The sequence below is a fragment of the Macrotis lagotis genome, chromosome X (genome assembly GCF_037893015.1).
Source record: "Macrotis lagotis isolate mMagLag1 chromosome X, bilby.v1.9.chrom.fasta, whole genome shotgun sequence".
NCBI lineage: Eukaryota > Metazoa > Chordata > Mammalia > Peramelemorphia > Peramelidae > Macrotis > Macrotis lagotis.
In genome coordinates, this window is record NC_133666.1 from 225,904,559 (window position 1) to 225,932,520 (window position 27,962).

At 33.9% G+C, this 27,962-nt stretch overlaps 1 long non-coding RNA gene across 2 annotated transcripts in view; it reads right to left on the bottom strand.

Moving 5' to 3' along the window:
- The window catches only part of LOC141498270 (uncharacterized), a 132,113-nt gene that overhangs the window by 80,913 nt on the left and 23,238 nt on the right, over window positions 1–27,962 (bottom strand). For both annotated transcript variants that reach the window (XR_012471598.1, XR_012471599.1), the window contains exon 2: window positions 10,313–10,416. This is a non-coding gene — a long non-coding RNA (uncharacterized LOC141498270). The remainder of the gene's footprint in view (window positions 1–10,312; window positions 10,417–27,962) is intronic.

The window sequence follows — 27,962 nt, forward strand, 5'->3', positions numbered from 1 at the left end:
GAAACTTTTAAGGTCATCCATTCCAGTTTTCCTCCCAATGCAGAAATATCTTCTAATATATCCATGACAGATGGTCATCCAGCCCTTACTTGAATATTTCCAGTGATTCACTATGTTGCAAAAATCCCATTGCTTTCTTGCATAGCTCCAATAGTCAATAATTCCCTTAAGATTAAAGCTACCTCCCTTTAATTTCTAAACATTGGTACAAATATATTGCCTTATCATCTTTTCTTGCACTTAGTTGGCAAATTTGTTTTCAAAGGGGTTGTCAGTGAATGCATCAAGAAAAAAAAAACCTAAGCTCCTAAATATTAGCTAAATAATATCTCGATAAAGATTTAAAAAAAAAGTTTGGCTAGCATTTTCCTTCCTCGAAGTGAATCTGCTCTGAAATGTGAGGATAACACTTCATGTGTTACTATAGGCTTCTTCCTTTTCCCACCTGGCAACTCTTCTAGTACTTGAATGTGGGATTATGTTTAAGCCTAGTCTTCTGTTCTTCATGCTATATATCCTCATTTCTCTCAACTGTTTTTCATGGGTTATAGTTTAAGAATGTCTTCTCACTGGGAGGACTTCTAGCTGATACTGAGTGACTATTTTTGAAATATCAAAGAGAAGATCCTTGTTAAAGTATGGGATTAGATGACCTTTGGGGTCTAAGATTCTGGTCACATTGAAAGGAATAATTATTAATAACCAATGATTTGGGGAGATTTTGAGTTCCTCCATTTTCTAAAGTTCTGATTTTTTAAAAAGTTCAATCTCTTGAAGGACATTGTTCAGACCCCACCTAGGTGGGGAAGCTATTGTGTTTTGCTCAGGCTTGGTTGGGACATAAATTCTTTGAATAGCTTTGCCCCAAATGTATATGACTTAAAGTTCAGATTCAGCCCCTCACTAAATTATTCATTCTCTAATTAATTATAAACCAATCAGGGTTTATTCCATCTTGGTAAATATCTACTCTTCAAAGGATATATACATTTTTCCAGATCTGTCTTTGGTCTAACAGAGAGATGGCCAACTGACTGTCCTTTTCTGAACATTATTAATAAGATGATTAAATTACCCATCCAAAGGTGGATAACCAGCCTGAAAAGGGCTTGGCAGGTCCTTACTCCAGAGGTGCTAGTCCTCCCTGAAACCCTCATACATCCCATTTATTATGCTAAGCATTAGACATACAAAGGAAGGCACAAGATAATTTCTGATTTCAACAAGCTAAGTGTAATGGGAGAGAGAACATATAAACAATTATATACAAATAAGATATATACAGAATAAGTTAGAGATAATGCACAGAGGTAAGACATTGGCATTAAGGGGGATCAGGCTTTATCCATTTTCATATCTCTTCTATTTAAAGAACTACTTCTATATGAAAACTGATTTAAAAAATATTGTCCCTTTTTCTTCTTCATCAGATTCATTCATTATGTATATAGTTTGAAATATCAGAGGTCAACTAATTCAACTGCCTTCATTTATGATGGAAGGAACTGAGGCCAGGGAAGTTAACTGAATTAATCAAGGTTATATGAATAGTAAACTTCAGAGTTGGGATTTGAAATCAGGTGCTTTGATTCCAGAGCCTGTGCAAGTTCCACTGTAATTTGCAGGTTTGTCATGATCATAAAATTTTAGTATCATTAGATTTTTCTGTTCTTTTTGAGTTGTATTTCTTTTTATTGTTTCTATGGTATTCCTTACTTGTCTTTACATTTTTTGAAATATTCTGTCCTCATTTATAAAAACATGTCTGAAATACCTAATAGTTTATTCGATTCATGGTACGACACTTATGTTTTCTCTTAAAATTTTGGAATATATTTTCCTACTTTCTAATGTATATGTCTGTTATGTCTAATGTGGCTTTCTATCACTATTAGTGTCACAAGGGTGCTATCACCTCTTTATCAATTTTTTCTGTGTTTGTTAGAAGTAAATAGAAAGTAACAGAGCCTCAATTCTCCATATATCTTCTCAGAAAACAAAGTCTTCGTGAGGCAAGTTAGGAATTTATCAAATGCTCTGCTTTTAGTGCAATAAGATTTAGGAATGAATGGACTGGAAATGATCTCCCATATCTTGACACTGGGACAGTATTTTGCTCTTTTTCAGGAAAACTGTGCTTCATTTGGCAAAATGATCTGTAGAATACACCCACATTTTTGGATAGCTCATCATGGAGAAGGATATTTTGGAAAATATCTACAGTAAAAAGGAATGTTTTTCCAATTCATGGATGGCATGAACCTGAAGGAATATGCTAGATGGCAGATAAAGGATACAATAAGGTGGGAATTAAAAACAGCAACTTTCTCCCAGAATTGTGAGAATCAAATGAGATAATATCTGTAAAGCCCTTTGAAAACCATAAAGCACTATATAAATGCAAGCTATTGCTGTCTACCTGCCCTGGATTCATCCTCCGAAGTCCCACTCTCAGTGGCAAATTGTGTCCCTAGAGGGTAACTGGCCAAACTAGCTCCCTTCAGGGTATTCAAAGTCATCTAGAGTAGTTTGAGTTTCTAATATTATCACAGGCAAGTCCCCATTGAATATACTTACTCTAATATTACTCAGTTGAAAGCAATTATCTTTGATGATGAGAAAGTAGAGATAGGATGGAAGTTATGAAAACATTTCCCCTAATTCAGGAGAGCAACCTTTTTTCATCTCCAAATACCCACAGAGTTCATTATATATCCATATATATATATATATATATATATATATATATATGTATATAATACACATATATACCGATAGATAAATGAATAAACAAACAAACAAATAAATAAATAAATATGTTATATGAGGAGTTCCTCATATCTCCTGGTCCTGAGATTTATTCCCTCCTCAGAGTCTTTCCCCTTAACTTCTTTCCCCCCCTAAAAAATTTGTTTTGAGTGCAGCATTGCTGATTGACCAGTTGGTCATTTGTTCAGCTCGTCTAACTCCTTGTAGGACATAGTGTCTCAATTAATAGGTCAGTCCATTGCTGGACTGGGTCAGGAAGGTCAATTCTCAGGACTAGCTCCTTACTATACTCAACTATTGCTGCTATTGACTCCAATGTGTTTGTTTCTGTTGCAAACTCTTTTTTGCTGAAGAGATTTTTGATTACTTTCTGGATCTTTAGAAGCTCACAAGATCATAATTTGATCAATTCCATTTCCAAATATTCATTTGTCTACAGTCTGAAAAGAATAGATACAAAGGGAATAGTAGGACCATACATTCACTGACATATGGTATCCAAGTAAATGACAGGTCCACCTGCTCAGCCCTGTCTTGGAAACCAACAGTATCCCAGGAGTAACTAAGATGCCAGAGAACAGAGTGAGATATTGTTTGCTCATCTTTTGCATTCAAACTTAGTCCTGTTTCTTCAGCCAATCAGAAAAGTCCTTGCCACTATATCTCCCAGGCCTTTGTTCTTTCATAGATGTTAACCAAGTCTTTGTTTCTTGATTGAATCCAGACAAGAAATATTGTTTATGCTCCGTTTAATTTGCCAGGAAGGTCAAATAGAACACACTAAAGACCGGTCTCCACACCAAAGTCTTCCCATTTCATATTATTTCCATTTTTCTCTCATTTTTTCTTAACCCAAATGCATTTCACTTTGTTCCATTTAGATACATTGTTTTAGCAAACAGTGCTATATACTGTCTCTCCTTGATGATTTTGTTTGGTTTGGAATAGGGCAATGATATCAACATCTAGCATTTATATAGTACTTTATGTTTGACAAAGTACTTAACATATTTTCTTATGGGAGAAAATATGGGAGGTAGTTCCTATTTTTTTTACCCCCATTTTATAGAAGAGGAAACTGAGTTGGGGCAGCCATTAAATGAGTTCTCCAGTCACAAAGCTAGTCCATGGTGTAGGGTTGGATTGGAAATCATTTCTTCCTAAGTTTGGATTCTACTGAGCCATTTAAGATGTCTCAAGTATCCTTTTCCATTGCCACAGTATAGGCACAAATTTCCACAAATTATCAGTGTTGTTGACTTGATCACATGATAATAGGATCATGGATATAAGACTAGAAAGGATCTCATCTACTCCTCCCACCCTATCTTCCCAAGTTTACAGATGCCAAAACTTCATTCAGTCTTGGGGATTATATGACTTTGCCAAGTTTACAGAGTAAATTCTGTAGTTGTAGTCCACCAGAGAAAATAGCTGCAGGGGAAGATTTAAATCAAGTCTAACTCCAGGGTCAATTTTTTTCCCCCCACAGCACCTTCTTTTGTTCTTATCTCATACTTTAAATTATATACACAATTCTTAAAAGTAACAGTAATAGCTGATATTTACTTGGTGCTTACTATGTTTCAGGTAATGCAATAGCCACTTTTTACAATATTGTTTCATTTAAATCCTATTTATATATCTATGTACATAAAAATGCTGATATTTTTACAATATGATATATTTTTGTTATTTTTTGCTTTTTTTAAAAGGAAAATTACAAAAAAATGTAGGCAACTGAAGCTGGGTCATGATTGTGCCTATATCTGTGGACTAAGGGGTCCCAGATGGACAGGAGTTGGATATAAAGAAGTAGGGCCTTCCAGACCTGAGGCAAGGCAGGTTAAAATCCCAGGGTCCTGGGAGGGGATGAGGATCACTGGGATGCTTAGATTCAGAATATAAATGGCCCAGGTATGTTTATAACATTCACTGTGTTAAGGAGTAAGATGGGATGCATTCTTTAGACCATGGTCTCTATGCATATATCCTATATGCATATACACATGAATATTAAATATTCTGATTTTCAAAGCCATAGCTTTGTGTAAATGCACATATATTGACAAACATTTCTATATAGGTATGTTTATAGGTGTGAATCTATGTCATTCATACACAAATGCAAAGACAAATAGAAAACCTCCTGACTTTCAAAGCCTTTCAAATTCCCTTCTATCTTTACAATCTTTTTATACTTACTCCCCTACAGGTACTCTTTGTTTCAATGATACTGGCCTCCTGGTTGTTCTCAAAACAAGACTCTAGTAATTCAAATTCATCAAATATAGCAAACTCAGCTCTGACCATCTCTACTCATCCAGCATGCACAGAATGCTCCACCTCCTCCCCTCTGATTATTGCTCTCCTTATTTTTCTTTAAATCCTGACTAAAATCCTACCTTATAGGCAATCTTCCCTAATCTTTCTAAATTCCAGATCTTTCTTTCTGTTATCTACTTCATATGTATATATGGATACATACTTATATATGTATATGTTTACAAGTTGTCCCCCCAGTTAGATTACAGGTTCCTTGAGGGAACTTGTTTCTGAGGAGCTTGTTTTTGAATCTCCAGGGTTTAGCATAGTGTTTGGCCCATAGTAAGGTCAAATATTAAGAAATATTTATTGATTGATAAGCATATGTGCAAAAACAGATGCATATTGCACAAATATTTATATAATTCAAGATATATATACAGATGTATATATCTAACTATATTCATCTTTCTATATAGACATAAACATACGTATCTATCTGTCTATTGCTCTATCAATTTATGTGTCTATGAGATATTAAGGACTTTTTTCTTTTTTTCTTCTTCTTTTTTTCCATTTTAAGAATTATTGGCACTTCTCCCTCCGTTGTGTTTATTTCTATGTTATATCTGTTGTCTTTCATAGTATCAAGTTTTATAAATTCATATGACCATTTTTCTCTTTCAACCTTAAATTTCATTTGAGCCTCTGACTTCTTTTGTTCTCTAAAGCAAACAACCCCTTTAAGTAATCCCAGGCTGCTAGCTACCTCTTCTTAAGGGATTTATCTTTAGTGAGACTTTTTAAGCCACCTCCTTCCCTTTCTCCCCCACCCCCTTTGGATTCTGTTTTAGTTCTTGTCTTTTGTGTGTGTGTGTGTGTGTGTGTGTGTGTGTGTGTGTGTGTGTGTGTGTGTGTGTGTGTGTTTAGGAGGGAAGTGGTAAATTAGATTTCTGCTTGAATACCAAAAATTCTTGGACTTAGGACTTGAAGGGAATCTCCATAGTATCCAATCACTTCATTTTGCAGATGAAAAGACTGAGGCTCCAAGGAGTTATGGATCCCTGCTGCATATCTATAAAATATTTACTATTTCTGTAAGTGTATATTTCTACCTAATTGTTTTCCTTTAGTCAAACAGCAACAACCTGGGGAAGAACTGAGATATCACTGGCAATAACCCTAAGTGCAAACTCCATTGTGAACAAGATATAGCTCCTGCCTTTCCATCAGGTGATAACATTCTTCCCAGTGCTGGAGAAATAGGCATTTTTTTTTTCCAGAGGACTGATGGTAATATACCTTGAATATGCTAATTCTCATAGCTTCAGGGCCTGCAATTGTCAGAAGATGCATAATATAACCTAGGGCTCAATGATATAGTTCTACTTCTACTAATGAAAACAAATTCCAGTAAGAGCCAGCAGGAACCTGAAGTAGCATACCATAGGTCTGAAACATCAACAGCTGTTTTCTCATACTTCCGTAATTGTCCCCTGCTTCTCAAGGATGGATCCTTTAGACTTGGGTCCAGTGTAAATACCTTGACTCTCCACTTTTGTACACTAGATTAATGATTTTATTCTGCTGCACCCTTTTTAAAGTGTTGTAGCTCTATCTGTGTTAGTTTACTGGATTTTGTACTGTATCCATATATTCAAAACACATGCAGCTAGGAGTTTAATAACTTAATTTGGTCTTTGATGATAATGGCAGTCTACTGAACTCTGTAGAAGGCCAAAATACAAATGTGATATATCACCTTGGGGGAATGAAGTCATTCTGAGATTCTGTTGAAACTATATACCATTTCTGTGTCAATCTTACTTATTTGAAAAAGAATGACAAAACAATCTAGGGTTATAAGGTATAGATAATAATACTTGACCACTAAAATACTCAAATGAAATGACCATTTTTCACTCAGATGTTCTTAATTCCAACAATCTATGGAAATTATATATTTATTATTGTTTTCAGGCAACTTTTTGTGACCCTATTTAGTATTTTCTTGGCAAAGATACAACAGCAATTTGCTGTTTCCTTCTCCAGCTAATTTTACAGTTGAAGAACTTGAGGCAAATGGGGTTAAGGGACTTGCCCAGGGACACCTAGGTAGGAAGGGGCTGTGACTGAAGTCAAACTCAGGAAGATGAGACTTCCTGACTTTATCCACTAAGCTGCATTGACCATCTATAATATTTATCTGGCACTTAATCATATACTGACCTAAACTGCAATTTTATTTTTTATGCATGTATGTCTTATCTTTTCAAAGAGGTTGTGAACTCTTCAAGAATGGAGAACACATTTTTACTTTCATCCTTGTACTTTGAACACTTCCTAGCATAATAGACTCTCAATACATATTTTCTTAATATTACTTACTATCTCTTAAATATGAATATAGGATATCCAGGGTTTATATGTTTCATTAATTAATACTTTCATATAGCAACATTAATAATGAATGAGATAGCCATCAGTTAGGAGAACCAGGCTAAGGAAGAAAAGTTGATAGAATCATATTCATATAGATTTGTGAACATATGGAATCATAACTCAATGAGATGGAGCAATGGATAGTGTAACCAAAGCTGGAGTCAGGAAGATCCAAGTTCAAATCTGACCTCTTACATTTACTAGCTCTAGGACCTTGGGAAAAGTAATTTAATCTGTTTCCCTCAGTTTTATCAGCCACAAAATGGGGATAACAATATCACCTTTCTTCTAGAGTTGTGAGAATTAAATGAGATCATAATTGCAAAATAATTGCAATAAATGAGATAATAATAGCAAAGTGCCTGGAACATACTATTCACCATATGAAAATTAGCTATTTACTATATTTATTTTATGTGGTACTATTTAAGAATGATTTACTTGACAATGTCACTTCAATTTTTGGAAAGTTTTACATGTTGGCACAATAGAGATAGTATGTTTATAGCATAAATAGGTTTTTTATTTATATTTATCTTTTTTATTCATAGCCAGAGTACTGGTCCTGGAGTCAAGAGGACCTGCATTGAAATCCCACCTCAGACATTTACTAGTTGTGTGACACTGGGCATATCACTTAACCCTGATTGCCTCCAAAGTAAAATTCCATGTTTTCCTAAAAGCATTTTATGTAATGATGTTTTCCATTTATATGACTATTAATCGTTACAAAGCACATTTTACATATGCAATCTCATATGATCCATCAAAGTGACCTATAAAGTAGGAAGAGTAAATATTTACATCCCTATTTTATGGAGGAGGAAGTTGAGGATCAGAGGCCAATTGCCCAAAGTTATATAACTACTAAATGTTGGAAGTAGAATGTGAAGTGACTCTTCTGATATCAAGTTCAGTGTCCTTTCTATATTAGCCACCATTTCTCAGCTACAGATTGGAATATATAATAAACATAGAATGAAAGGGTAGTGTTATGGGTCTCTGTTAAGGATAATAGAACTCTTCAGAGATTTTAAGAAAAAAAATCTAAATATGTTTTGCCTCCAGATCCTTTTCAATTAAATATTCCCTACTTTACTTGGCTCTACTCTGTGTTAATTCCAGATAGTGCTATGATACAAAGAGGGTCATTCAAGAAATATTTATTAGCTTGTTAAACTGAACTGGCTTTGTTATTGCTGGAACAAGTGTTATAAAAATAGCCATAAAGTCCCACAGAATACCACTAACTATTTTACCACTGGGGACCAGAACATTTTTTAGCTGACAGCATTAATTTCTGTTTCCTCAACCAGGGCTTTCCTCATAGGCCTCCATGAAGCCTTAAAGATTTCTCATTTTAACAAGTGATAGATGAACCCAAGGGTCTCCTTGGACATATTTCATGTTAGATTTTCATGATGTGGATGCCTGCCTAAAGGAAACTGAGTGTATATCACCAACTTGTTTTATAGAAAGCTGTGAGAACTTGAGAAATGGTTAAAAGAAAGGTTCCTTATCTTCTTCCACTGTGAAAGGCTAGACTGTCCATCATAGGTTATATTCATAACCTCTTTCCTTTGTGATAAAATCTCTTGGAGATTTCTTTATCTTGGAAGACTTCTTTTAATGCCATATAATACCAAGAAAGCACTTGAAAAACCAAAAAAAAAATTCAAGTCATGCCAGATACTTGGCATCATGAAGACCCAAAAAGGTTGTTTTACTAAATCCACAGAGGTTGTTTGGATTGAAGGTTTTTTTTTTAATTTAACTGAATTCTGCAGCCTAATTTGTGTATATAGAAACCTTGGTCCTACAAAGAAACTTCTAATGTAGAGGTAATGTGGGTTAGCAGAGGGACAACCAGTCCTGTACCATGGGTTCTGAGAGGCATGTCTTCTTACATCTCCCCTCACCCCATCTCATGGTCAGTTTCTAAAATGAAAATTGTATGAATGCTAGGGATATCTTTTCTTGGTCTTCTGTTAACTCATGGCTACTCTGCTCCCCTCATCTCATAGCAAAGTTTCTTGAATCTCACAAAATTTCATGACTCCTGGTCTAGCCTGTTTGTCTCATAAATAACTTCTGTTTCTTTCTTGCTTCCTCTGCATCTTTCAATTTTCCCTCTGGCAGCATTTTTTGTCCCTGAGGAGTATCACATGAGCTGAGGAAAAAGGAATGATAATATTGACCTACTTCATAAGGATATTTTGAGGAATATAAATTTAAAAAGTTGTTTTTATTAACAATCTGCTGGAAATGAGAGTTAGTATGGTGTTAATAAACAGAGAGCTAGCCTTGGAGTCAGAAAGACTTGAGTTCAAATTCTTCCTCTGATAGACATTGTATGTGTGACTAGGCTAATCAGTGCTCTAGGCAACTCTTTCAAACTGTTAAGTTGTGGAACAGCTGCCAATTTGCAATGGTAGAGAGAATTTTCTCATTGGGAGTTTCTTGTCCCAATGAAATCTTAGTTCTAATCTCTCCCTAATTTTTCCTCTCTGCCCAGCATTAATAATGATTGTGTCTATCACGGAGATTGAAGAAACAGGAAAAAAAAAAGTGATTACAAATCCTCAAATATTCTTATAAAGTTGGGAAGTATATTCCAGATTAAAAAACTGTGATTCTTTTTTGTTTCATCTTAAATGTTTTCTTCATTCCTATCAACATTCTTAAAAATCACAAATCATACAGAGGATTTGTTTATATCCTTGGTGAGTATTTTGACATAGTGATAGTTAAACTAGTTATTTTTGGTTCATCAAAATGGAGCAAAGAAATTGCTTATGCTGTTTTACAGTCATTATTTTATATAGTTCTACTTTACCTGAGGATAAACTTTGTGATAATACTTGATGGAATTGGAAAAACTCTTAATGGAAGTTCCAGATGTCCTTCTGTCTTCGGAGAAACTACCAAATCATAAATGACCTATGAATAAAGAGAAGTGTGACACTTTCAGATTCCCATCTCATGTACTTACTGATGTAGAAAATGTGGATTTCACAATATCATATTTTTGGAAGTGTCTCTTTTTTATTTATATTTTTAATGATTCCATTTTTTCTCAATTATATGCAAAGATAGTTTTCAACATTCACCCTTGTGCAAATTTTTGCATTCCACATTTTTCTACCACCATCCCTTCCTTCGCCCCTTCCCATGGCAGAAAGCAATCTGAGATAACTTTTACATGTACAATTGTGTTTAACATATTTCCATATTAGTCATATTGTAAAAAAAAGGGAGAGGAAAAACATGTGAAAGAAAGTAAAAATATAAGAGAAGTTTTAAGAGGTGAGGTGAACATAGTGTACTTTGCTCTGCATTTAGAATCCCTAGTTTTTTCTCTGGGTATGCATTTTCCTTAACAGGTCTTTCTCAGCCCTGAACTGCTGAGAAAGATTCCATCCATCATAGTAGATCATCTCACATAGTTACTCTTGGAGTGCACAGTGTTCTCCTGGTTCTGCTCACTTACATCAGCATAAGTTCACAGAAGGTATCCAGGCTTTTCTGAAGTTAGACCACTCATGATTTCTTTTGGAACAATAGTACTCCATAACATTCATATACCATAAGTTGTTCAGCTATTTCCCAATTAATGGAGCCCACATCTTAAATAGTGGGAAGGAAAGCCACAAACAAGCTAGAGTAGAAATTGGTTAAATCTCTTACCTTGTGGGATAGCCCAAATGGGATAAACAAAATGAAGTGTAGCTCTCTGGTATCATTCCTAACTCAAACTAACCAGTTATATATCCCTTAGGTATTGGCATGATGCTATCGAAGAATTCACAATCTGAATCCAAATTGATTATTAAAAAATACATTTATTGATTTTAGAAATAAGCAAAGTGATTAAGACACAAAGGCAGTTCTAATCCTTAGGATTTTTAAAGGTATAAACTAAATCAGACTTGTAGATCATCTGGTTCATTTTAATGTGTGTACCATAACAAAAATCCACCATAAAAATTATCTTTTGTTCCATGGATAAAAATGCAACGTTTTTCATAGTTGACATTTTCGTCACACTCTTGATTACTTTAGTAAATACTCCTTTCTTCATTAACAATGAAAAGAGTAGGCATCTAAGCTCAGCTATTTAAGAATCACAGAAGAATCACTTTATTCCGGTCAATTACAATTTCTAATAATTAAAAACAAGAAAGGAAAAAAAGTTCATAGTCTCACATGACACTTTTTCTAATTTGGTGATTTTCACACATTTCAAAACCGAGACTCAAGGCTGAGTGCAAACAGCACACAGACCTGGCTGACACACAGAGAATTCCTGTTAATGCTACTGGAAAAGTCAACTAACCTTCATCACGGGGATGACACCACACTCTCTGCGATCAAATTTGCCTTCTACCTGTATATATCTCTGGGAACACTCTTTTCATGATTACATCTTTGTCATTTACCACCCTTTTCCATTTAAAATGAGAGAATCAAAGAGCAGTAGATGAAGAATTGTTAGAGAATATTTTTGTTCACTTTTGAGATCTCAGCTCTTATTTTTCAAGCTAGGGTTTGCATTCATAGTCCCTTGTTAATTAGGCAGGTCAAAAGATGTTTTAAGAAGGCAAGCAGTGACAGGTCTGTTCTGGGTAGGTGTATAGGTTTAGAGGATGCTTCAAAAAATAATTCTCCAAGTATACAGATATTCCCCAAATGCAAATATAATAGCTTATTTATTTATTTTTTTACTTTAAAATTTGGAATGGACAATTTTCACCCACTGCTTTTCTCTCTTTAGAGATGGGTCTCACATTAGGCTGATTTTCAACCAATTCATCCATCACTTTCATCCAGAACTCTTTCCCAAAATAAAATATTTGACATGCTCCAGAGGAGCCCAGTTTGACTGTTCCAACTTGTTTTTTTTGCCACTGCTTATTTCCTTGTCACAATTGTCCATATATTACTTGCAAAGAAGGTGCACCTTGCTCAGAGAAATTCTAGAATCTCATATATTCTTCATAGAGGATCCACTATGGTCATTTCTACTGAATCTTATAATATATTGATGGAATCAATATAGCAATCCATTTAGCCATCTTTCTTTTCACTCTTGTTATATGTCAAATTAACCATTTTAGATATATTTTATACCAAGCATGCATTTAATTGGGTCAAAATATATTTTATACTATTCCTCACATACAAATTTTTTGGAGCCTACTTGTACCCATTGTACCTTTTGTATTAGATTTGGGAATACTCAGGATTCTAAATTCTTAAAAAATGTGAGGTTCTATGCAATCATATAGTACTTCCATGAAAATATTGGTATTAAAGAGATACTTTTATGATATTAAGCAATTTTCTGAGTATTATCCAGTTTGATTGATAGTGTTTAATTGCATACTGTCTCACTATCCTTGTGTTGTGTCCATTCAAAAATATATTAATATATATTCATACATGCCTCCAAACATACTTATATCATTTAGAAATACATATCTGAGTCTATATATCTACATAGATATTCATAATTATATATCTATATAAAGATCTAGATGTGCATCAGAGAAAGACTTTCTAGTAATCAAGAAGACTTGAGTTCAAGACCTTCCTATGACATATTATGACAATATTCTGATTATAAGCTACATATTTGTATTTTGAGAGTTTCTTCATTGGCAGTTCCAGGAAAATAAGAGATCCCAAAATATTGAGGTACATTGTATAATAGTGTACATGGAAATGAAAATAAGATTACTTTAACTATCCTTAACAAAATGTATAAAAATCACATTGCCCAAACCATGTTGGATGAGCAACCCATTGCATTAGTTTATTAGTGGGTGTGTTTTTAGGGCAGCTAAGTGACATAGTAGATAAGAGTTCTGGACCGAGAGTCAGGAAGACTCATTTTTCTGATCTCAGACATTTACTAACTGTGTGAGCCTAGACATGTCACTTAACATGTTTGCCTCAGTTCCTTAATGGTAGAATGAGTTGGAGAAGGAAATGATAAACTATTCCAATACCTTGCCAGGAAAACATCAGATTGGGTCACAAAGGGTCGACCATGAATGAAAAATGACTCAACAAAATGTGTGTGTATGTGTCTGTGCATGTGGAAATACAGTAACCAACTAGGGGAACATAATGGAAAGAATTCAGATGAAAGTCAATGAAGGAAGAAACTAAGATATTTTGTCATTGAATTATACATATAATTATATAATATGTATATTTATACATATTCAAGTAATGTTTGTGTTTAATTCTGCCATTTGCTTCCCCTTCACTGAGCCTCATTCAAATGTTTTTCACAATGCTTTACCAACTCTGGTTCCTGGATTTCTCACATGAAAGTGTTCTCTCTTAATCTACATTGCTACTATCACTCATTCTTTCACATTGTATGTCTCTATATGACATTATATGAATTATCTGTATTCTTTCAATGGTATCCTTGATAAAATATGAAAATAAAATAAGCAGGTTTTTGAATAGGATGACTTATATAACTTTATAGTTATACAGTTGACTAATATTTGCAGAGAATAAAAGATACCATTGAATTTGTTTATTCAAAGAAAGTTTTTGACTTCATACAGTTAAAAAAATCACTGAAAGACTTCCCTAAACAATGAATTTCTTTGTGTAAGATAATAGAAAATTCACTGATAAGTGCAAGCACATTAATATAATAACTCTTACATCATTTAACAACTCGCTGATTATTAATGTTAAATGAAGCATAAAACAGAGAAACATAGTATGTTCCAAAGATGTTGAACACTGTCATGAACAAGTTACAAATGGAAAAGGAATTCCCTGAAGATTCTAGGATTCTCTTGTTTGTGCATTTGAACTTTCTCTATATAATCTGAGATGACTTAAAAAGAGAAATTCTTAAAAAAAAAGAGAGAGAAATTCTAACAATCCATATTAGAAAAACTAAATGGATGAAAACCACATTATACTATAGATAAATAATTTGGATTATATTTGGTATGTTATTAAGTTCTTTAATAATAACTAATTTCTTCTCCTGAGCAAAATTGCCCATATTTTAACACAAATATTTTATTAGTGAAACTTTATGATAATTAAGTTTAGAAAGTAGGCTATAATTATTTCCAGTGATGATGTATGCTAAATAAGTGAAATAAAGCATATTATTGAATATATAATACCAAAAATGTACTTACAGGAATCAAAAATGTCTAGTTTAGATGCCAAATTTTGGCTCTCAAGCACAGAGGAAGGCTTTCTGTCTTGGGTAGATTATATCTGAAGGATCTTTAGAAGGACATGGGAAAAATCACACAGAATGTGAAGATTAGAAAAAAATTTGAGAGTCTAGTGTCACTGAAATATTGAAATGTGTGTGTAAGTATGTGTATGTATATCTTCATGTAATTTTGTATGTCCTCTATAAAGTTTTACTATAGTGTTTCACTGGAGCAAGGAAGTATATGTATATATGTGTATGTATGTTTGCCAAAAAAATGAATAGTTTTAATACTATGCCCCATATGCATATTTTAATACTTCAAGCATCTGTGATCTCTTCATTGTGGGTACTCCATCCACAAACACAGATGGCTGGTGGACCTCTCTAAGCTGTAACAGATGGTATTTGAGAGTTTCTGTGACCAAAAAATTCATCACCCCTATAGACAAACTAGAGACAAGCCTCTCCGACTTAGCTAAGCTGGTCCTCAGACGGCTGACATACAATGCATTGCCAGGTCCAAACTTGAAGCCTTTCCATCCTAAGAAAAAAACTTGCCAGAGCTTTCCTTCTGTAATTGACTGCCTTGATGTATATTTCCAGAAGTGAGATTACTGGGTCAAAAATATGAACAGTTTAGTAACTTTTCTTGCATATTTCCAAGTTATTTTTTAGGACAATTAAAAACCAATTCAAAGTTCTATAGCAGCGAAAGAATGTGAATGTGTGCCTACAGTATCTTCTCACAGTCTTCCAACATTGACTCTTTTCATCTTTTGCCATCTTTGCCAATTTTTATGGTGGGAGGTGATAATTCAGTGTTGTTTAAATTTGCATTTCTTTTATGATTAGTGATTTTGAGCATTTTTCATATACTTGGTGATAGTTTGAATTTCTTTTGAAAACTGTTTATGTCATTTGACCATATGTCTATTGGAGAATGACTCTTAGGCTTACAGATTTATGTCAATTGCTTTTATGTTTTGAATTTTATTTCAAAAAAATAAAACATTTAAAATAACAACTACTAACACAAGGTTTATGATGTATTGTTTAAATCACCAACATTTTTATAAGAAGTTTCAGAGAAACAAACATAAAAGAAATAAGATGAGAAAAGGGAAGAAAGAAGGATCATTTCAAAGTAAAGCTTCTATCTTTAATGAATGGCAAGTCCAAGTTAACGTATTCCACAAATAACAAGGAGGAACTCTGTTTAGTGTTCTATTAATTTCAGATAAATAAAAAACTTCAGTAATAAGAAAGTCTAAAATCTTTTCTGATTGATGGATCACAAACTATCAATTTTAATGTCAAACACAAATAGACTGAATGATAATAATAAGTAATATCATTTACATGACACTCAGATGTTTGCAATCTATAAAACATTTTTTCTTAAGAAGCAGTATCTATACATCAAGGGGACTTGAGTTTATATTACAGTTCTGCCACATATTACCAATATGACCCTGGACAAATTACTTAACCTCTAAGGACCTTGATTTGCTAATACATAAATTGAAGGGGTTGTACTAGATTACTTCTAAGATCCCTTATACTATGATTTAATGAAAGGCCTTGTAAAATAAATGTTACAAGTATTTGCATTCCCAATTTGCAGATTGAAGACTGAGATTCAGAGACTAGAAATGGCTTGCCGATGTTAATTTAGAAAGTACTATGAGCAGGATTTGAACCTGGTCTTCCTGACTTTTAATCTTTATAGCAAATATAGTCACACATGATATTAAAAAGCAGAACCTACTAATTCATTGCTTACAAAAATTAATTTAATATGGAATGATCTAAATCCATTGAAAGTAAAAGAGTGGTCTAAAATATAGTATGATAGAATTGAATCATGAATTTAGGAGTGATACTCATGATAAAGAGGAATTCAGACCAATAATTATTAAATATGACAAAGATAAATAATTCATTATATCAAAATATGTTGTGAAAATGAGAACATGGTGATTTTAAATTTATAAGTACCTTATAATCTTGGGTAGCAGGTAGAGTATTCAAAGGAATGGGCCTATGGGGTAATAATCCCAGGAGGTATACACTAGAGAGCTCCTCTAGAATCTTTTGGAAATTCCAGGAACCCATGGGATTCATTGCTGAAGGATCTGATACTTTGAGATGAAGATTCAACTTTCTTACTGGCCATTAAGCACGATTTTTAAATTGAGTGACCTGTCATTGGATACTTTCTTATTTTTTGGTGTACAGATAATGTTTGAATTTATCCTTAGTGGGGGTGAAGGGATAAGGCTTCTCTCACATGGCTGTTGGAATGGGGGGGGGGGGAATCAATCCTTCAGTCTGGGCCTCTAGAGGTCTTTTCTGTTTTGTATTTCTTTACTTTATTTTAAGTAACCAAACAGTGATCCTGAGATGGATGTTTCTAGCTTTAGAAGCCCTCTTGTAAGTTTAAGTTTTCTAGAGGCTCTGGGTCCATCAATCAGAGCTGAGAGATGTTGATAATAATAATAATAATAATAATAATAATGGTTGTCCTTCATTCTTGAAGAAGACCACGACATCAGGAGGTAATGCCATGACAAGCACATAAATTGGATTTGAGAGAGGTGGAGTTGTGCTAAGTCACCAGCCTCACTTTCTCCTCCAGAGTCATCTGGGTCAGGGGCGGCTAGGTGGCGCAATGGGTAGAGCACCGGCCCTGGAGTCAGGAGTACCTGAGTTCAAATCTAGCCTCAGACACCTAATAATTGCCTAGCTGTGTGGGTGTGGCCTTGGGCAAGCCACTTAACCCCATTGCCTTGCAAAAACCTAAAAAACAAAAAACCAAAACCAAAAAAGAAACAGTCTTCTTGGTCCAGTGACCAGATATGGATCAGGACAACTGAAGGTGGCCCTGAATGTCAGGCAATCAGGGTTAAGTGACTTGCCCAAAGTATATAGCTTGTAAATGTCTGAGACTGAATTCAAACTCCCATCCTCCTGACTCCAAGAACAGTGCTCTATTCACTGTGCCATGAGACATAGTGTTGGGTTGATAGATTACTATAAATACTGAGGGAAGAGCTCAGTCTGATTTGATACATGGGCTTAGGTGCAATTATTTGAGCAGTATGATGCCAAAGTGAATTATTTGGACAGTTCAGAACAAAGGGGAAATTTAAAAACAAAACAGCAAAAAAAATTAAGTCTATTCAATAGTCATTCAACAAACTATATATTTTAATGGTTTTATATCTCAGTGTCTTGGGAGAATATAACAGCAGTTATAGGTTACTTTACCTTATTTCAATCTTTCCGTCAATGTGCTCCTGTCAGTCTTAGGTGTGTTAAGTATTTCTTTTGTTTAGGGCAATAGTTTCTCATCCTTGATTTATATGTCAAGTTGAGTAGTTTTCAAATACTTCCTTTGAGGATTTCCTTCACATGAGTAAAACCTCATTTATAAGTAATTTTCCCTTTAGCTCTAGGCTAAGGGATATAAAGAACTAACCAGTGTGATAAAAAAGAGCCTAGCCCTCTTTTTTGAGTGTTGATATTCCCATAGTATTAAAGGATCACTGAACATATATACTGAGTTAAAGGATATCTTAGTAGGGAGATAGAGACATAGCACCCAAGATTTTTGGATCCAGAAGTGATTCTAAATGTTAGAGAAATATATGCAATAGCACATATACATATCAAAGATGAACATTCATCCAAAAATCCCTATTCCACTTCTTTTTTCCCTAACCTCATACTTTACTAGGAGAATACAAGCTATTCAATTCATTCAATTCATTTAATCATCCTATATTCATTGTCTCCTCCTTTACTACAGTATCTAATAAAGAGGTTTTTCTTGCTTAGATGTCATCCCTTTTTGATTCCTTGGATAACTTGCTTGCATCTTCAATAATCATCTAATTGTCAATCTGTTCCTATCTTCTAATCCTTTGCTGCCTAATGTGTACATGTAGAGGTGTTTTTCATACTTGAATCAAAACAAATCGCAAAACAAAATCAATACCCTGAGTTATCATCTTGTCTTCTTTAAAAAACTCTTACACTTTTTTTCCTTTCATTCCCTTCTCAATCCCTTGAACTCTTTCTTCTAACCTCACCTCTCAACTGAAACTGCTCTCTCCAAGGTTGCCAATTATCTCTTAATTGACAAATCTACTGTCCTTTTCTCTTTCCACATCCTTGACCTTTGTGCATCACATGATACTATTGATAACACTCTCTTCCTGGATACTTTCTCCTATCTGTGTTTTCTTAACACTGCTCTCTCTTGGTTCTACTCTAACTGCTCTAGCCCCTTCTCAGCAGCCTCTTTTACTAAATTTTTATCCATCTCATTTCCTAACCATAATGGTACCCAAGGTTTTGCCCTGGACCTTCTTCTCTTCTCTCTTCACATTCACTCTTGTCCATTGGTGCAATTGACAATCTTATTTAATTCTTAAATCTATATAACCAACCCAGGCCTCTCTTCTAAGCTCTAATTTAGCATCATCAACAACCTATTGAACAATTGAGAAGGGACTAACACAACCTTATCTGCAGTAATTCCCCCCCCACATAATGTTAGTTCTCTGTAGTTCTCTACTCTTTTTTATCAAGTGCATAAGAATGTTTTTTTTTACTCTTGTATCTCTATGTGTTAGCTTCCTTACCCTGAGGACTTAGGTGAGTCAACATGAATACATACACATATACATTTATACATAGCTATAATAAAATATTTTAATCAATTTATTTGTTCACTGGAAACTTATTTCCCTTCCTCTCTGGAATATGAATGAGCATTTCACATGTTGAATATGTCAATAAAGGGGAAAAAAGCAAACATTTCTATAAGATATTTAATTTGATTTCTATAAGATATTTAATCTATCACTTGAAGAACAACCCCTGACCATTTTTGGATACTTTCTAGGTTAATCAAGAGGTAGAAATCCCTGAAAATTTCACCAAAATCTATTATGATATACTTTATCAGTATTACCTATCCTTTACTTTTTACACTTAAAATAAACTGGTAAGCTCCCAACTGAATTAAAAAGTTCCTATATAACTTGACATCTTAGTAAGACCCTCCATATCCCTCTAGTTAGTTAACAACATTGGGTATATCAGGGGATATTTCAGTCTGGTATTATCATTCCTATCATGCAATTACCATGTTCAAAAATCTCAAAGCATATATTTTGAAATAAAGGGAGTATATAACATTTTGCTTCCCACCTATCACCATCCTGGAACTCATGAGAAAGATGGAGAGTATCTAATACAAATCAGAGGTTGTTGTTTTATTATATAAAATAATCAAACAAATTGGGTGGTCATCTTTGGGGCTGCCACACCACTCTAATTTAGGAAACTAATAAACAAATGCTTCAGTCTGGATACGTATTTGAAGACCCATATCATCCTGTTCTTATCTACAAATGGTTGGTTATAAAGAAATTCTTTCATTAAATTTATTGTAGACATGTAAATATTATGTATGGAATTCCCCTCTCTTCCCTAGTATAGAAACTTGGGTTGCCACATCAACACTAATTTGGAGAAATATTTACTACACATGAAAGAACTGAAGTGAATAGAAGAATATGATCACATTTCTTCATTTTAAGTCTCATCAAAGCCATAGAGATGTCATCCCATTTGTGGCAATGAGGGGCCATAATTTAAAATTTCCAACTGGATATCCTTAACACCTTAGAGTGACCATGTCCAGAACAGAACTCATTATCTTTTCTCTCAAACCCCCCTGTCTTCCTAACTTCACTATTCTGATTAAGGGTAGCATCATACTTCTAGCCATGTAGTTTTTTTTTAGGTTTTTGCAAGGCAGATGGGGTTCAGTGGCTTGCCCAAGGCCACACAGCTAGGTAATTATTAAGTGTCTGAGACTGGATTTGAACCCAGGTACTCCTGACTCCAGGGCCAGTGCTTTATCCATTGTGCCACCTACCTGCCCCACCATCTAGTTTAATAAATTTAGAGAGCAACTTTTTAAACCTTTATACTTGTCCATAACTCCTCAAATCTTGCACAGCTTTCTTTAAAAATACATTTATACCCTTCTCTCCATTCATAACTACTATCTTAATTGGGATTTTATCATATTCACTCCAGTCTATTGTAAAAGTCTCTTAGCTAGTTTGAAGATATATATATATATGCATGTATATTTTATATATACATACACAAACCTATATACATATATGTTTAAAAACCTTATATGTTATATGGACACATAAAGCAAAGCTATATACATAGAGATATCAGTATACTTATATCTCCATAGCTTTGCTTTATGTGTCCATATAACATATAAGGTTTTTAAAGACTTTTCAATTGTTCAATTTTATTTTTAGTTTTGAAAGGGACTTTATGGAAGATATTTGGAAAATATTGTTTGAGGAATTATGGACAATAACTGTGATTAGGGTATTATGAAATTTCACTTTCTTATTCTGACAGTTGGTGAAGGATAATTGCAGTACTGGAACTTCTACCCACCATCATTCCACTATATTTGGGCTTTAAAATAGTCAAATTGGAGTGTGATTTTGGTTGTTAAGACACATGCTGCCCATATTTACCACCTAAAGGGTATAATCTTTGCATGCTAGCTCTTAACTTCACAGTTTTAGATAAATTTTGACTTTTGTTCAAGGGTCTTCACACTACTTCCTAACTCTCAAGACCTTTGATTTATTTCTAATTCAATTAGGGGATGATTATAAGTGTCTCAGTTAATTTAAGACTGAGTAGTACTGTGATAATTTAGTATTTTCCCTTTTTTTGGAATTTTCTATTAACCTGTTAAATTTCATTATTATTTTGACCTTTCTATCTTGATAAAATTCTTAAGAAACAGTTTTTGTTCACTATTTTGATTTTCCCAATTTCCCATTTTTTAGATGAACTATTAGTTTTGTCTAAAGGAGAATATAATGTAAGAAATAAAACTTGTTTAAAAATATAAGACTTTTTTATTTGTAGCACTTTTAAAAAAGTTGACACTTGTTTTTATTTTCTCAACTGACCATAATTTTCCCAAATTTAATTGTTCATTCTACAGGGACTTTCATTAACTTATTCATGGTTTGAGGTGATAAAGGCAAAACTGAATTTCATTCTATTTCCCTAGAAATGTTGAACTTTTCTGAATTAACTTCTTCTGATGTAAGAGTTTGAAGTCTTTGAAATTTATCTTGGTTTTTAAAAGAGAAGAATGGCTTAGGAGACAGTAAGCTGCCATAATCTGGCCAAGTCACTTAATGTTCTACTCAACCCTCTTAAGATAATAAATGGTATGGAAAGTGTTGATCTGAATTGATAGAGGGAGTTACCTCATCTGAGAATTTTGTAGATTAATGAAATCAGAGGTCCAGGCCTGATCCTTCTCTCTATGTAAGAATTAGTGCTAAAAATCTTTCTCAGTTCCTTTATGCTTCCCTTTCAAAAGACTGTATTTATTTACCTACTCCTTCAGTTTTTCTAATATTAAATATGAAAATAGACATCATTTTCATTATTTAAACTTGTTAGAAAACAATTTTGAACATCTCTGTATATTTTAACAACATAAATGATTTTGTTATTGATGCAATTCTCTCAAACTGTAAATTTTGTCACTTTTGCCACCAAGTCACAAGTCTGTCACGTTTCTCTGTGATTGACAGAGAGCCCTAGATTTAGGCCAGCTGTTGGAGAGCTGTGCACTTATTGCAAAAGCTTTCTGGAAGGCCTTGGCTATCACATTTTCATCTGATGTGAATTCCTCCCTCTACATGTGCATATTGTACAGAGAACAGAAAAGCTCACAGCAGCCCCAGAACAGCATCTGTTCTTTATAGTGAGATGAAGAAACTGCAGAAGGTTTGTGGAAACTTGCTGAGGCTTGTTGTCACTTAGCAGGAAGTGTTTAGAAGTTTGTGAAGAACAGAATTACAATTTGTCAAATGTTGCAAACTTCACAGTGAGCACCCAATGTTTGATTTCACCGTTTCTTGAAATAGGATTGAGTTTTACATGCCTTCAAAATGACCAACTTTCTTTTTTTGGTAAAATACTAAAAAAAAGGGTTCATCATTCTCTTTAAGCACAGGAATTCACAGTCCCTTAGGTGAGACTGAGATTTTTAGAGGCCAATGCTAGAAGTTACAACATCCTGTTATGAGTCTTGTTCTGCTGATGGGAAGGAAGGAAGATTGCTGTTTTTAATTTCAAATTTTTAATTTCAACTTTTCTTAATGATTTTGAGAACTCAGGGAAGTGACTGAGTCAAAAATGGCTTAAGTAGGACATGCCCTGTGGAACTCTGGATGAAATCATAGATTTTTGGAAACTGTCAAATCCTTCACAACTTCTTGAGACTCATTCATTTCTCACTATAATATAGATGAATATACTACCCCTGGCTACAAGAAACACTAGTGATTTCAACTAAGGAGCTACTAAGTTATAGAATATATTTTGCATTGAAATTGAATTCTTTTTTAATGATAATGTATTCCTTCCTCAGGTGTGTGCTCTTGGAAATATTAGCCAGTTCTGTTTTGTTCAAAATTCAATTGGTTATATATTTTTTTCTTCAAAGGGATAAAAAAATACATCCTCTATTCACCTTCCACACTGAAGTGTATCTCTTCATTTTACAAATAATTTATCATCTGATATCTAAATGTTTTGTATCTTATGGTGGAACTCAAAAGGCTATAAAAAAGCAAATTGATCAAATAACAGCTCTTCATAGGACAAGAACATTTGCTATATGCATCCTTTTCCATAAACTCCTTTTCCATATACTTTCATTGACTTAGCATAATAGGATTTAGGGTTTGGAATTTGTTTTGACTACTCCCCATGTTTTGTAGATGAGGGAGTTGAGGGCCATGTGGATCTATTTTGACTTGTGCTCATTTAACAGTAAATGTATGAAGTTCTGGAATGAATATAGTTACAATTTGGCTAAGTGACTTGACCAGGGTCTCACACATAAAAGGATTGGAACACAACTGTAAAGTAAGATACTGCTAGGTGATGTGAGAGACCCTATAAAAATTTAAAATTATCTCAGCAATGAAGATCATTGATACTTCTATGGGTAAAAGCATAAGAAGTAAAATACTATTTTGAAAGAGTTGTCCAACAAGTCACTGAAGCTTCTCTATTTGGCGAAACAATGTTTTCCGTCAATCTTTTTTTCCTCCTTTGATCATCAAAAAATGGTTTGTCCCAGAACCTTTGGGGTCCCTGCTTGCCATAGAGCATTCCCTGAATCTGATAATGAAGTCTTTTCTAATCAAAGAAAATAGAGTTTCATCTAATAGTCCAACTAGCTTCTTGCTATTTCATGCCTATTATTCTCCTTCTGCATGACTATTCTATGAGGTGAAAAATGTCTATCTTTCTAAAATATCTCTTCTCTGTAGCAGTTTCTTAAGAATAAGATGATGGAAAATAGCTGAAAGAACAGTATTGGAAATGTAGGAAGTCAACTATGATTGGTTCTTCATAGACCTGTGGGTTTGTTACCTAATAGGTGACATAAGTTGGTAATAGACTGAAAGAATGCTGGGAGATTGGAATGTTTGTAACCTGAAGATAAGAGAATCTTCTCCTTTTAGCATTCTGTTGAAACCTATAGACCCCTTTTCATAATAATGTTTTTTTTTTAGTTTTTTTTTTGCAAGGCAAATGGGGTTAAGTGGCTTGCCCAAGGCCACACAGCTAGGAAATTATTAAGTGTCTGAGACCGAATTTGAACCCAGGTACTCTTGACTCCAAGGCCGGTGCTTTATCCATTACGCCACCTAGCCGCCCCTATAATAATGTTTTTAAATAATTGAGGCAATATATTCTGGGATAGATTTATGGGGTGAAAAATGTTTATTAACAATAAGCAGAATTAAGTGGACAGCAGCAGCAGCTCCATGTCTATTTTTATTATCCTTGAAGTGGTATCCTAAATTCAACATAGCCAGCACATGTCCTTAGCTTTCCACACTCTGAGGTATATTATGAACTACTTAAATACGTTTGGTAAAAATCAGTCACATTTCCCTAGCATGAATTTGCTTATGATATAACATGGGTTCAAGATTTTGATTTTTAAAAGAGGATTGAGTAGGAAAATATTGACAGAAATCATCATAGAAATGCAGAACTGTTTTTAAAATTACATAATGACTTTATTATATTAAAATTCATTTTGATTTATTATAATTTATATTATTATGAATGGAAATGATTATATTTAAAAGAAAAACAAACCCAAACATAAAGATTTAGAGTTCCATGTACAATCTTTTCCCTGCCTTGTTTATTATATGCATTTGGAATGCTCATTTTATTTAATATTATTAAGTTCAAAATATAATAATCAAAGAAGTATTGATAAATAAAGGAATAATTGAAGAATATCTAAATTTGATTTTTAAATAAATTTTCCCCTAAATCCATGAAGTATCTGAAATCTATCCCTGAATCAGTAGTTAAGGACTCCCATGCTTGGAAAATTTGATCCCTATTATATGTTTATATGGGAAAGAACAATGATAGAAGTCAGCTAACCTAAATTCAAATTATGCTTTTTTTACAGTGATTGTTTATATAATGGACAAATCATTTAACTTCCTTGGGTTTCACTCATCTCATCTTTATATTGAATGGCATTGTACTAGATGGTATCTGCATTCTTTTTAAATTTTAGATCTTGGAATTCTATATCTTTATATTTGGCTCACTGAGAAATTGTCTTCAATGATATACTTCCAACCCTTCACACTTGCCTCAACTAGTAGGAAAAGACCTCCCTGGTCTTGCTTCTAATCTCCTTATTTGAACAATGGAAACCTTCCTAACTTCCTCAGCCTTTGTTAATATCTTTTCTGGATGCTGTTCCCAACATGAGTTTTACTATCTCTAGTTTATTGACATAAAGCCTAACTCCCTATCTTTCTACAGGCTGTTCTATCTCTGTGTATGCTTTTCTGGCAGATTTTCCTTTCTCCTTTTGTTTCTCTTGGAACTATTATTGTTGGCTAAAATAGAAAGGAGGGGATTCTCTTATCTTCAGGCCAGAAACGGGGCCCCACATGAACCCCTCTCTAAGGCACCAAGGCCGTATGCAAATGTTGTTTCTGTAAGGAGGTTTATATGGGAACAAAGAACTAATGAAGAAACTCATTAGTTCTTTAGGAACATTAGCTCCCTTAATGTAAAGAAAAGAACCCATTGGCTCTTTTAACATGGTAATCAAATGAAATACAGACACTTCAAAGCTGTTATTTTCAATCAGCTATCACAGCCAGGCCCTGCTTTTCACTACAATGTGTTTCTCGAATCCATGAAATAAAATTAGTTGTCATAAAGTGGATCCTTCCTTCCCCTCATCCAGCCCCAAGAATAACAGTATTATAATTAGGAATTGTTTTCCTAAGTGAAGAGCTTGGCCACAAATAAACCTCAAATATGAACAACAACACATCAAAAAGCAAAAACAAACAAAAAACCCCAACCATAACTGCAACATGCTATTATCAGTGTATAAAATATCTTCCCAATTAATATGAAATAGGTACTAAAATATGAGTTCCCAATGTTTTATAAAATGATCAAGGGGCATGTAAAATCTAAAATGTTTTGCATTATATATTTGACCTAAAGCTAAAATGTTATTGAAAAAAACCTCCAATTGTCAGCTTTAACCATCTTTTTTAGAATTTTGTTATGCTTTTTTGTATGTTTGTAGGGTCACTTAAAAAGTTTTTCAAGGGAACTTGAATTGATGATTTATTTTCCATCAATGCACTACCTTTTGTCAAATAAAGACACACTCTCTATATTTTTACAATGACCTTACAGTTTTGCACAAAGGTGAGATCATTCTTCCTAAAACTAACTACAATAACATCTAAATTATGGAAACTTCACTACTAATTGTTTGAAGAGTTGTCAAGACTCTGGTTCTCCTTTTCATATACTTTTGGCGTTCAAAGACAATGGCAGGGCTTAGAAGAACAAGAAATTAGCTCAGAGTATGCTTATTCTGCAGGTTTAGCATCTTCCCCATGAGGTCCCTTGATAGTTTATTAACATCCAGAGTTGTTGACTCCCTACAGTTACCTCTTAGGAAACTGAGTGAAATTAGAAGGATATGTCCCATGAGGGCAGAACAAGGTACCTTTATATTTGCCTTTGCTTAGCTTTGGTGAACAGGAAGAAAAGCTTGTTCTGTTAATCTCAGAAGATTGCCATTTATAGTGGTCTAGTTCTGAGTCAGGAAGCTAGCTAGCTTTTCTGTAACTCCTTTGAATTTGTTCAGTGAAATTGTTGGATCCCTTCATCATACTTGCACCAGAGCTTGTTGATTGATGGAAGTTAGGTAGCTAGCGACTGGTGACAAAGTGGACCTATTAAAGTGAAGAAAAGGATGTAGACAAGATCATCAAATGGAATTAGTCATCATATAGGGACATCAGAAGAGTATGACAATAGGTCAATAGGTAGTGGACAAAAATCTGTGTGGGCAGTTGGTCACTAATAAGGAGAAAATTCCTGTGAAGAAAAAAGAGGCAAAGCTCCAAGTGAGTTCATTTAGGAACTCATTATTTTGCTTTTTTCCCCCAATAACATGTAAAGATAGTTTCAGCATTCTTTTTATGATAAACATATTTCCATATTAATTATATTGTGAAAGTAGAATCAGAATAAAAGGGGAAAACATGGGAAGAAAAAAACATTAAACACATTTTTAAAAATGGAAATTGTATGCTTTGGTCTGCATTCAGACTCCATAGTTCTTTCACTGAATGTGGATAGTATTTTCCATTACAAATCTTTTAGAATTGTCTTTGATTATTCCACTGCTGAGAAAAACTAAGTTTGTCATAGACGATCATCTCACAATGTTGCTGATAATGTGTATGGTGTTCCCCTGATTCTGCTCACTTCACTCAGCATCAATTCATTTTAGTCTTGGAACTTGTGTTTTAAAAGTGAAACTATATACCCCTTTAATTTTTACTGAAAAATTTTTATAAAGAACTTAACAAGATATTCCAAATTAGCAATATTCAACCCCTATTTAACTCAACAATAATTTATTAAGTATAAGGTAATCAACTAAGTGCTAAGAATGCAAAGCAAAAAAAAGGAAAAATAAGCCTGACTTCAAGAAGCTTGATCTTTATTTGGGGGATGGCGGGTTTGGGGATGAAGGAAATTGGATGTGATAGATAGTGCTAGCTTGAACAAAATCAACTTTTCACTGTGAACATTT